This window comes from Trichosurus vulpecula, chromosome 1 (genome assembly GCF_011100635.1).
Source record: "Trichosurus vulpecula isolate mTriVul1 chromosome 1, mTriVul1.pri, whole genome shotgun sequence".
Classification (NCBI taxonomy): Eukaryota; Metazoa; Chordata; class Mammalia; order Diprotodontia; family Phalangeridae; genus Trichosurus; species Trichosurus vulpecula.
The window spans coordinates 429,168,972-429,182,059 of record NC_050573.1 but is presented as its reverse complement, the minus strand read 5'-3'; positions in this window follow the sequence as shown (position 1 = coordinate 429,182,059).

Sequence of the window (13,088 nt, the reverse complement as noted above, 5' to 3'; positions counted from 1 at the left end):
ATCAGGAGTGGGGAACCTATGGTTGCAGGTTCCCCACCCCTGTGTTAAATCAAATGCAAGAGTAATAAAATACATCAACATCTATACACAAAGCTCTATCTTACTATTCTATTAATACACCCACTATCTTCAGAGGAGAGGGTGCATGTATATAACCTGCCAAGGAGCCACATGAGTGAGGAAAACCCATATGCTCCAGGTAACACAAATCTAAATCTGTAAACATCCTCGTTGATCTCTTTGTAGTTTAGAAACTTTCCATGAACGTTTCTTGACGAACATAGCTTCTATGATGAATAGATATATTCACTTATAAGTTCATCTGAGTCATGCTATGCTTGTCTAACATCTCATTGGGCTTGATGTCCCACACAAAGTAGTTGATCCAATGAGTGACTTCTCTGATTCTCTGCTGACAATTACTGGGAAACCTGATCCAAGCTCCTTATCTCCTTACCTCATGAGGTAGTCAAGGACCATGAGGAAGCTTACTGTTTATGAGAAAGCTTACTGTTTGGACACCTGCACTCACTGAAAGAAACACAAAGCAGAAGAGACAGTTAGCGACTTGAGATTCAGTCTCAGGCTACCCTAGGCAAACACACATACATATTGCTGTATGTGTGCCCATTATAACTACTACTGGGAGGTGGGAAGAGATCCCTTCCCTGGGGAAAGTTGTCAGAGTTCCAAATAACAAGCTCAAAAGATGGGAAGACAGAAAGATGGAAATTGGTTTATTCTTTTAAACCTACTGAGTAGGTGTTTTTTTTCTATCTCAGTCACAAATTAGTTCTCTTTAGCAATGCCCTTATCCCCAGCCCCCCATCCCTATGAGAGGAGTAAGGGGGTAACTAGACCAAACAGGAGTCTCTGGTTAGGTATCCCCACCTTCCTTTTTCTCCATTTTTTAAAATTTGAATTTTAAACACACAAAGAGCATTTCCAGGCACAGGCCTGAACAAAAGATTCCAAATGAAATTATGAATCTACTTTGTACTGTCTGCTTTAAAGAAAATGTGTATAATAAATTCTAGACTTTTATCTAAAAACTGTCCTGCTTCTCTTTGCTTCCTTCTGAACTTCCTTCTGTTTTCCAATTTGCATTTAAAGAAATGTTATGATGGATTTCTCTCACTTTTCACCTGCTTTGATATTATTGCAAATCAATCTGACCCCAACTGCCCTTACCCCAATTATAAGTGAGAGAAAGAAAAAGAGAAAACAAACCCTATTAACAAATAAGCAAAGTCGGGGCGGAGCAAAGATGGCAGCTGGAAAGTAAGGACTAGTGTGAGCTCCCCGCCAAGTCCCTCCAAAAACCTATAAAAAATGGCTCTGAACCAATTCTAGAACTGCAGAACCCACAAAACAGGAGAGGGAAGCAGGCCTCCAGCCCAGGACAGCCTGGATGGTCTCTGGGTGAAGTCTATCTCACACAGAGCTGGGAGCTGGGAGCTGAGGGGAGCAGAGCCCAGCGTGAGCGGCGCGGACCAAAAAGACCAGGAGCCAGGCGGAGCGGGTCCTAGCGCCCTGAATCAGTGAGCTGCCGCAGTTACCACACTTCTCAACCCAGAAACACCAAAGACAGTGGAGAAGGTTAGTGGGAAAAGCTGCGGGAGTGGAAGGAGTTCGAAGTTTGGCCACTGCCCCCGGGACAGAGGAGGTGGGACAGCTATAGCTGCAGTTGCTTCCTGCCCCAGGCCCACCTGGTGGGAGGAATTAAGTGGCAGATCAGAGCAGGAGTGCACAGCCTGCTGAAGGTCTAAGCCCAGTCTGGGTTGGGGGTTCTTGGGGAAGGAGGAGTGCTGGTGTGGCAGAGCTGGCACATCCCCCCCCAAACGTGGAACATAGAACTTTCTAGTCTACAAGCAGTCATACCCTGCTGAAAAACTCAAGGGTCAAGTTAGTTGGTTGGGAATATGGCCAGGCAGCGAAAATGCACCCAGATTCAGTCTCAGACTTTGGATTCTTGCTTTGTTGACAAAGAAGACCAAAACATACAGCCTAAAGAAGTCAACAAAGTGCAAGAGCCTACACCAAAAGTCTCCAAGAGAAACATGAACTGGTCCCAGGCCATGGAAGAGCTCAAACAGGATTTGGAAAAGCAAGTTAGAGAAGTAGAGGAAAAATTGGGAAGAGAAATGAGAAGGATGCGAGAAAACCATGAAAAACAAGTCAATGACTTGCTAAAGGAGACCCAAAAAAATACTGAAAAATACACTGAAGAAAACAACACCTTAAAAATAGACTAAATCAAATGGCAAAAGAGCTCCAAAAAGCCAATGAGGAGAAGAATGCCTTGAAAGGCAGAATTAGCCAAATGGAAAAGGAGGTCCTACAGACCACTGAAGAAAATACTACCTTAAAAATTAGATTGGAGCAAGTGGAAGCTAGTGACTTTATGAGAAATCAGGATATTCTAAAACAGAACCAAAGGAATGAAAAAATGGAAGACAATGTGAAATATTTCATTGGAAAAACCACTGACCTGGAAAATAGATCCAGGAGAGATAATTTAAAAATTATTGGACTACCTGAAAGCCATGATCAAAAAAAGAGCCTAGATACCATCTTTCAAGAAATTATCAAGGAGAACTGCTCTGATATCATAGAGCCACAGGGCAAAATAGGAATTGAAAGAATCCATCGATCACCTTCTCAAATAGATCCCAAAAAGAAATCTCCTAGGAATATTGTCACCAAATTCCAGAGCTCCCAGATCAAGGAGAAAACACTGCAAGCAGCCAGAAAGAAACAATTTGAGTATTGTGGACACCCAATCAGAATAACCCAACATCTAGCAGCTTCTACATTAAGAGATCAAAGGGCTTAGAATATGATATTCCAGAGGTCAATGGAGCTAGGATTAAAACCTAGAATCGCCTACCCAGCAAAACTAAGTATCATGTTCCAAGGCAAAATATGGATTTTCAATAAAATAGAGGACTTTCAAGCTTTCTCAGTGAAAAGACCAGAGCTGAATAGAAAATTTGACTTTCAAACACAAGAATCAAGAGAAGCATGAAAAGGTAATCAAGAAAAAGAACACGAAAAAGAAATTGCAAGGGACTTACTAAAGTTGAACTGTTTTGTTTACATTCCTACATGAAAAAATGACGTGTATGATTCATGAGACCTCAGTATTAGGGTAGCTGAAGGGAATATGCATATATATATATGTGAATGTGTATGTATGTATATATGTATGTGTGTATATATATATATATATATATATATATTTATATATATAAAGAGATAGAGAGAGAGAGTGGACACAGGGTGAGTTGAAGATGAAGGGAAGATATCTAAAAGAAATAAAATCAAATTAAGGGATGAGAGAGGAATATATTGAGAGAGGGAGATAGGGAGAGATAGAATGGGGTGGATTATCTCACATAAAGGTGGCAGGAGGAAGCAGTTCTGTGGGAGGAGGGGAGAGGGCAGGTGAGGGGGGAATGAGTGAATCTTGCTCTCATCAAATTTGGCTTGAGGAGGGCATACCATACATACTCAGTTGGGTACCTTATCCCACAGGAAAGAAGAAGGAAGAAGATAAAAAGGGGGGGATGATGGAGGGGAGGGCAGATGGGGGTGGAGGTAATCAAAAACATACACTTTGGAAATGGAAAATGGTCAAGGGAGAAAATTGAATAAAGGGGGATGGGTTGAGAGGGAGCAAAATATAGTTAGTCTTTCACAACATGAGTATTGTGGAAGGGTTATACATAATGATACACATGTGGTCTATGTTGAATTGCTTGACTTGTTAGGGAGGGTGGGTGGGAAGGGAAGAGGGGAGAGAATTTGGAATTCAAAGTTTTAAAAACAGATGTTCAAAAACAAAAAAAAAAGTTTTGCATGCAACTAGAAAATAAGATACACAGGCAATGGGGCGTAGAAATTTATCTTGCCCTACAAGGAAGGAAGAGAAAAGGGGATGGGAGGGGAGTGGGGTGACAGAAGGGAGGGCTGACTGGAGAACAGGGCAACTGGAATATAGGCCATCTTGGAGTGGGGGGGAGGGTAGAAATGGGGAGAAAATTTGTAATTCAAACTCTTATGAAAATCAATGCTGACAACTAAATATGTTAAATAAATAAATTTAAAATTAAAATTAAAAAAAGAGAGAAAAAAAACAAATAAGCAAAGTCAAGTAGATGGAATTCACATGGTGGCCCTGCATGAAAATTTTTGTCTCTGCACCTTGTGCCCATCACCTGTCTGACAGGAAATAGACAGCAGGTTTCATTAGTGATCTTTTGGAGATATTACATTATTCAGACTTCTGAAGCCTTTCATGGTTTTTTTCTTCTTTCTTTACAACATTACTATCCTTGTATAACTTGTTCTTCTGATTCTACTCACTTTACTATAAGACATTTCATACTATCCAAGATTCTCTGAAATCACTCTTTTTGTCATTTCTTATTGGACAATATTATTTACTGATATTCTATGACAGTTTGTTCCAGCTTGTTCAACCTTTTCTGGATAGTCTAAGGGAAAACCTAAGACACTCCCCTTAGATTCTTTTTTCCCATTTAATCTTCTCTTCAGTATTAGAAATTATGTTCTGTTTGTGACCATTCGCTCTCTGTAAATATTCTCCATCAAAAGTCTACTCTGTCCCTGTTTCCTTCTTAAGTTTGATGTATTCGTACACTACATGAAAATACTCTCTCTCTCTCTCTCTCTGTGTCTTTCTGTTTTTCTCTCTCTGTCTCTGTCTCTCTCTGTCTCTCTGTCTCTGTCTCTCTCCCTTTCTGTCTCTGTCTCTCTGTGTCTTTCTGTTTTTCTCTTTTTGTTTCTCTGTCTCTATCTCTGTTTCTCTCTCTCTCTCTGTCTGTCTGTCTCTGTCTCTGTCTCTGTCTCTCTGTCTCTATCTCTCTCTGTCTCTTGGTCTCTTTCTCTCTCTCTCTCTCTCTCTCTCTCTCTCTCTCTCTCTCTCTGTGTGTCTCTCTCTCTGTCTCTCTCTGTCTCTGTCTCTCTCTCTCTCCCTCTCCATCTCTCCCTCTCCCTCCCTTCCTCCCTCCTTCCCCTCTCTGTGTTCAATGTTCTTTTGTCCATTTCAGTTAAGAGTGAAGTTGCCTACTTCTCCACCCCTTCCTGCTTGATTGTGCACTTTTTTTCAATGTATCACAATTATGAAAAATAGGAAGTTCCATCCACCTCTGTCCTCCTTTTACACTAGTATTTTCCATTTGTCCTCTTCTCTTTCCTCTCTTAAAAGCCTCAGAATGTCCACCTCCTTAATATATTCCTTCTAGGTATTTACTTCATCCCTCTGGAATATCTACATTTTCCTTGGAGTGTCTGCTTGAAACTGCGGAATTACTCCTTTCTGCATATTTCTGGACTTGAAGTAATTTTTTGATGCTTGCTACTGTTTTCTTTGAGTGGCTTATCTCCCTAACTTTAGTTCCTGAACTGAAGCTTGTTCAGTCTCACCCTGTATCTACTGGCTTTTTGTCCTGCCTTTCTTCAGTTTACCTCCCTACCTTGGTTTAGACCAGTGGCTCTCAGGGACCTCTCATCCCATGTCAGAATGTTAGACATGTTAGAGGCCAAAGGTTGAGCTGTCCCAGTCTGAGTACTATGGCCTCAGTGTGTTGGTTGGTACCTCTATGGTAATTGATTGATACCACAGAAAAGACTTTTCCAGATTTCTGCCCTTTCTTTCTGACCTTCCTAACTCTTTCTGGAGCTTGTCTCCACTTTCTAGTTTTGGATACAAAGCCTTGTAGACTACCTTTACACCTTATCCAGTCACACTGGTACTTGCTTTGCTACGGGATCTTGCTTTCTTATTATTTTTGGTGTTCTGGCTAACCTTTGTGTATTTATAGGGTAGGAAAAGTAACTTATTATAGTTTTTTATACTTTCTTAATCATTATTGTGTCTGGTATGAACTTCAAGGTTTTGCTAACAATGGTATATAGAAGTTGGGTAGTCTACCTTCTGTTCACTCAGCCATCATAGCAAGAAGTGACATCACATGCTGTCAATAAAGTTAAATTATGAAAGCCATGGACTTTCAGTTGAGTTGGGTCAATCATTTGACTAGTGTTTATTCAACATCCATTATGTGCCAGGAATTGTGCTGATGTGGGTGGTAGATAGAAATAAGGAAAATAGAAGTGTATGGGCAGAGATAGAGGAAGGAATGCTCATTTTCTCTTCTTTTCCTCCACATCAACCAATAACAAGTTTTAAAATTTAATTCTAGTCCTAGAAAGAACAAATCAGATCTCACTGATTGGTGTTCTTAAAGCCCCAGGGGGAGAAGAACAGCTGCTGCCAATGTGGTTGCTATTTTAAAGCAGAAGAAAAATGCACAGGGGTAATTAAATGGGGAAAACTTTTTTTCCTTGATTTTCTTATGAAAATGGGTTGAAAGAGAGGGAATACATGATAGGGGAAATACATAACTAAATATGGTGTTTATTTGATTGGGGGTGGGGTGGGTGGAGAAAATTCATCCTTGCCTTGATTTGCAATAAGACATATGCTAGGTTTTCTGAGTTTCTGTAATTAAGACATTAAAATGGCACTGAAATGCAATCTATTTTTAGTTAGCATATGTGAAATAAACATGTTGTTGTTTTTCTTCTCTCCCTAACCTACCCCACCTCACAAAAAATGAACACATTATAGTTCAGCTTATAGATGTGACACTTCTGAATTAATTTTCAAACCAAATAAAACCATTGGCGTCCTACTGGGTCCACCAGAAGTATTTGATTTATGTTGATAAAATGAAACACATAAGGTATAATAAAACCTTGCCATCAAAAACCCTTTGTGGGCTCAATATTGTAGACCTGGAAAAGATTATAGCATGATTATATATTAAGCTTGATATACTGAACATGGGAAAAAATAATGCAATAGCCCATTAGCTAAGTATTACATTCATTTTGACATTATTAATTATATATTTTATAATATATCTATTTTTACACATTTATATGGATTTATGACATCGAAAAATCATGTTGTGATTTCTTATGTGGTTTTATGTCATCTGATTTAAAAAATACTTTTATGAACATCAGAGGTGTAACTAGATTCGAGTGATCAGGGCTTTTCACCAGGGTGTGAAAATTGAGAGTACTGAAAGCACTTGCACATATATAGGAGAAATAAATGGCTTAGTTTAGCTTTTAGTTAGTAAGAATAATTAGTTAGAAAAGAAGATACTTGGAGGAAAAGCCAAAATGGTGGCAAGGACTCACTTAAGCTTTCCCCCAAATCCCTCCAAACACCTGCAAAATAATAGCTCTGAACAAATTCTAGAGCTATAGAACCCTCAAAATAAAAGAGGGAAACAGGTCTCCAGCCCAAGAAGGCCTGGATGGTCGCTGAGAAGGGTCTATCGCACCATGCTGGGAGTGGAGCACAGCCAGCGTGGACCATACCAGGACAGACCAGGTGCTAAGTAAATTGGGCAGAGTAAGCTGTAGGGCCATGAATCACTGAGCTGTGGCAGCTACCAGACTTCTCAACACACAAATGCCAAAGACAACTTAGTAGGTCAGTGGGAAAACTGCTGGATCAGGGTGAGAGGAGGGCATGTTCAGCCCCAGCCCTGGGAGCAGTAGAGGTGGTACAGAGCTGCAGCTGCATCAGCAGGAAGCCCCTGTGGCTGCTTCCAGAGCTCCAGGTGCAGGTGCTTCAGGCCCCAGGCCACCCGGTGGGAGGAATCAAGTGGCAGATCAGAGCAAGAGTGCAAGGAGTACTTTGCTGGGTTCTTTTGCTTTGCCCTACTTGGATCTTGGTGTCAGTCCTGGTTGGAGGTCCCTGGAGAAGGAGGAGCACTGGTATGGCAGAGCTTGCTATGTAGAAATAGCTCTGAAAACAACAACACAACACCCCTGAAGCTTTGGACAAAGCACTCACCATTCCGAAGGCAGTCATACCCTGACAAAAACCTCAAGGGTCAAGTAGTTGGCTAGGAACATGAGCAAGCAGTGAAAGACTCAGCCTATTGCATCTTTTTTTGGTGACAAAGAAGATCAAAACATACAGCCAGAAGAAGTCAACAAAGTCAAAGAGCTCACATCAATAGCCTCCAAGAAAAATATGAATTGGTCTCAGGTCATGGAAGAGCTCAAAAAGGATTTGGAAAGACAAGTAACAGAAGCAAAGGAAAAATTGGGAAGAAAAATGAGAATGATGCAAGAAAATCATGATAAACAAGTCAATGACTTGCTAAAGGAGACCCCAAAAAATACTGAAGAAAATAACAACTTAAAGCTAACTCAAATGGCAGAAGGGACTAACCCAAATGGCAAAAGAGTTCCAAAAAGGCAGTGAGGAGAATGCCTCGAAAGGCAGAATTAGCCAAATGGAAAAGGAGGTCCAAAAGACCACTGAAGAAAATACCACCTTAAAAATTAGATTGGAGCAAGTGGAAGCTAGTGACATTTTGAGAAATAAAGATATTACAAAACAGAACCAAAGGAATGAAAAAATGGAAGACATTGTAAAATATCTCATTGGAAAAAACACTGGCCTGGAGAATAGATCCAGGAGAGATACCTTAAAAATTATTGGACTACCTGAAAGCCATAATCAGAAAAAGAGCCTAGACATCATCTTTCAAGAAATTATCAAGGAAAACTGCCCTGATATTCTAGAGCCAGAGGGTAAAATAGAAGTTGAAAGAATCCACACATCACCTCTTCAAAAAGATCCTAAAACGAAAACTTCTAGCAATATTACAGCCAAATTCCAGAGTTTCCAGGTCGAGGAGAAAATACTGCAAGCAGCCAGAAAGAAACAATTTGACTATTGTGGAAACACAATCAGGATAACATAAGATCTAGCAGCTTCTACATTAAGGGATTGAAGGGCTTGGAATATGATATTCCAGAGGTCAAAGGAGCTAGGATTAAAACCAAGAATCAATTACCCAGCAAAGCTGAGTATAACACTGGAGGACAAAATATGGATTTTCCGTAAAATAGAGGACTTTCCTGAATTCTTGAAAAAGAAAAGACCAGATCTGAAGAGAAAATTTGACTTTCAAATAAAAGAATCAAGAGAGGCATGAAAAAGTAAACAGGAAAGAGTAATCAAAAGGGACTTACCAAAGTTGAACTCTTTTGGCTACATTCCTACATGGAAAGATGATATTTGTAACTCATGAAACCTTTCTAAGTGTTAAGATAGTTGAAGAAAACACACACACACACACACACACACATATATATGTATATTATATATATATGTATATATATATATATATATATATATATATATAGAGAGAGAGAGAGAGAGAGAGAGAGAGAGAGACAAAGGGCACAGGGTGAGTTGAATATGAAGGGATGATATCTAAAAATAAATAAATAAACACAAATAAGTGGTGAGAGAAAAATATATTGGGAGGAGAAAGGGAGAGATAGAATGGGGTAAATTATCTTACATAAAAGTGGCAAGAAAAAGCAATTCTATTGGAAGGGAAGAGGGTTCAGGTGAAAGGCAATGAATGAATCTTGCTCTCATCACACTTAACTTAAGGAGGGAATAACATATACACTCAGTAGCGTATCTTACCCTACAGGAAAGTAGGGGATAAGAGAGAGGGGATGACAGAAGGGAGGGCAGATCAGAGGAGAAGTTAATCAAAAACAAACACTTTTGAAAAAGAGTCAAGGGGATAAAATTGAATAAAGGGGGACAGAATAGGATGGAGGGAAATATAGTTAGTCTTTCACAACATGACCATTATGGAAGTGTTTTGCATAATGATACATGTGTGGCCTATGTTGAATTGCTTGCCTTCTCAAGGAGGGTGGGTGGGGAGGGAAGAAGGGAGAGAATTTGGAGCTCAAAGTTCTAAAAACAAATGCTCAAAAAATAGTTGTTTTTTACATGCAACTGGGAAATAAGATATATAAGCAATGGGATATAGAAATCTCTCTTGCCCCACAAGAAAGTAAGGGGAAAGGAGATAAGTGGGGGGTGGGGAGTGGGGTGACAGAAAGGAAGGCAGACTAGGGAAAGGGGCAATCAGAATATATGCCATCTTGTGGTGGGGGAAGGGTAGAAATGGGGAGAAAATTTGTAACATAAAATCTTGTGGAAATCAATGTTGAAAATTAAAAATATTAAATAAAGACAAAAAGAATATACTATATAGTATACTTCTTTCCCTTCTACTACCATCACCAAATTCTTCAAGTAGTTTTACCCCAGATGATTTCTATAGCCTGAATCCAGACTATGCCTATGGTCTCTCCCAAAGTGGATGATATTCTGGGCCCTAGAGTCTAGGGTCCCTTTCCCAACCAGTTCTTATGTACCAAGGTCCTGTCCTCATATCCCAACTGAATTTGAGTTACCTTTTATGATATTTACTCTGGGTGAGTTTTGTGGAGCTCTCTTTAGGATGCATTACTGCTAGTCATATTTCTGTTGAATACAAATTTCTGAGTAATCCTGTCTGTACCAAAGTGGTTAGTATATCTATGGATCACAAGGTGAATTGGAAAGGTAGGGCTGAAGAACGGTATTGTTTTTTTCCCAATAGTGTATCTATTTTAAGACCTCTAGTCATTTGTGGGGTATTTGGTATCAGAAGATCTGGGTTTGAATCTAATCTATGATACCATGACCCTCAACTTACAATTAAAATGTAAGTCTTTATAATTATAATTACAAGTCACTTAACATACATTGCATCATTTAATTCTCACAAAAATTGCATTGTAGGAAGTACCAGCATCTCCAGTTTATAAATGAAGAAACTGATGGTTAGAGGGATGAATTACTTTTCCAAAGCCACGTGACTACTCACTGGTAGAAATGGGACTTGAAACCAAGCCTTTGACTCTAAAACCATTCCATTATACCACACTGTACCTTTGGATGGCGATTTGGGATATGCAATAAAAGTCTCTCTACAGTGTTTGTCCTTAGTCTTGGTTCTGAATTTTTCTTTAATTAATGGGGCATCAGTGCACAAAGTTGAATTATCAAGATATTTTCAAAGGTGAGAATTTGAGGTCTTCAACTCTGCAGTAACTGTGGCTGGAATAGATTTGTACATTCAAATCCTCCTAATACAAAGTTAAGACAGAGTTTCCATGTTTACAGGGTAAGATGGTATCTCAGTAAAAAGCAACAAGAAATAGTGGAATCTTGGGGGCAAATGGAGAAGAAAATGGATGAAGGAAAGAGAACCAACCAAGTGGGAAGGCTTGTGCTTTGTCAAAGGAAGTTTATGATTTAAGTTCTGTGATTAGTCATAAATGGCCACTTAGCTTCATGAGATTTAGAACTAGAAGTGACCTTAGAGATCTTGTGGATTAAATCACCACCCCCCCACTACCCTTAAAGTACCCATAAGAAAACTGAGCCCCAGAGAGCTGAACTGATTCATTTATCTTCATGCAGGCAACAAAAAGCAGAGCGGAGATTTGAATTCAAAGTCCTTAGAGGCCAAATCCAATATTTGTTTCCACTGAATCTTGCTTCATATCTAGTCAGATTGCATCAGACAGAATGCCCAACTATTTCCTAGGAATAAGGTCCAGGCTTTCAGTATTTATGGCCCTCCTGCCTCCTTCTCTTCCTCTTCTTCTTCTCTTAATTAATTCACAATAATATAGAAATTATTTCAGACAGATTTCTAATATGTTTGGTGATAAAAATGGTATAGAGACAAGGGGGGTCAGGGTACTCCACATATCTCACTTTCTTTAGGAGGCTATTCTGCATCCTTCAAACTGCTAGTGCTTTCCCTTTGACATTACTTTCCATCTCCTCTATATACATCCTTTGTGTACATAGTTACTCACATATTGTCTCTCTTATTAGACTGTGAGCTCCTTGAGGGCAAGGATTGCATTTTGTTTTTCTTTGTATGCCCAGTGTTTAGCATAGTGTCTGGTTCAATGTAAGTACATAATGACTGACAGTAACTTGACTTTCTCACCTGCATCCTAGTTTTCTTTTTTCCCTTATTTTTTAAATACTGAGTCTGTCTTGTTTCTTTGCACCTCTGATTGGGGCCACACAACTGGAACCAGATAGAAGGGGGTTTAAGGGACCTTGCTTCAGACATCTTGGAAGAGTGTTTGGGCAATTAGTACCTTTCCCTTCCCCTGGACCACCTCTCCTCCCCTCTAACAGTCATGGAAATGCTGCCTACAGGCTTTGTTGTCCCAAGTTCCAAACTCCTGACAAAGACTCACCTGATTTCCACATTACCTAGTCTAAGGTGTTCTTTTTTTAGTGTCATGGAACTCTCTGGTTTTCTGGAAAAGCCTGTGGATTCTTTCTTAAAATGCTGTTTTTAAATAAGCAAAATCAAATGCATTGGATCACCAATTATATTGAAATTCAAGGATCCAGGTATGAAAAAAGAAACAAGTTCATGGACCTCAGAATAAGAAACTTTCTTCTAGGGAAATACGAATGCATCAGAAGTGAAAATATAAATGTTTCTACACCAGTAAAACATTTTCAGTTGTTGTGTTTCCTTATACATAGATATATTCACATGCACACACATGCAAAAACAAACACATGTTTGTTTACATATATATGCATGTACACATGTGCATACATACACACATGCAAACACATATACACACACCTGACCATACATAGACACCTAGTTGTTTCTTTCAACACAACTGCTGCCTCTGGCTCTACAACTTCCCAGGTTTAGAACCTTCCCTGGAGGGGCGGAGCCAAGATGGCAGCTGGAAAGCAGGGACCAGCCTGAGCTCCCTGCCGAGCCCCTCCAAAAACCTATAAAAACGGCTCTGAACCAATTCTAGAACGGCAGAACCCACAGAACAGCAGAGGGAAGCCGGGCTCCAGCCCAGGACAGCCTGGATGGTCTCTGGGTGAGGTCTATCCCGCACAGAGCTGGGAGCTGGGAACGGAGTGGAGCAGAGCCCAGCCTGAGCGACTTGGACCATCCAGACCAGAAGCTGGGCGGAGGGGGCCCTAGCGCCCTGATTCAGTGAGCTGCGGCAGTTACGAGACTTCTCAACCCACAAACACCAAAGACTGCTGAGAAGGTTAGTGGGAAAAGCTGCGGGAGTGGAAGGAGTTCGAGGTTCGGCTT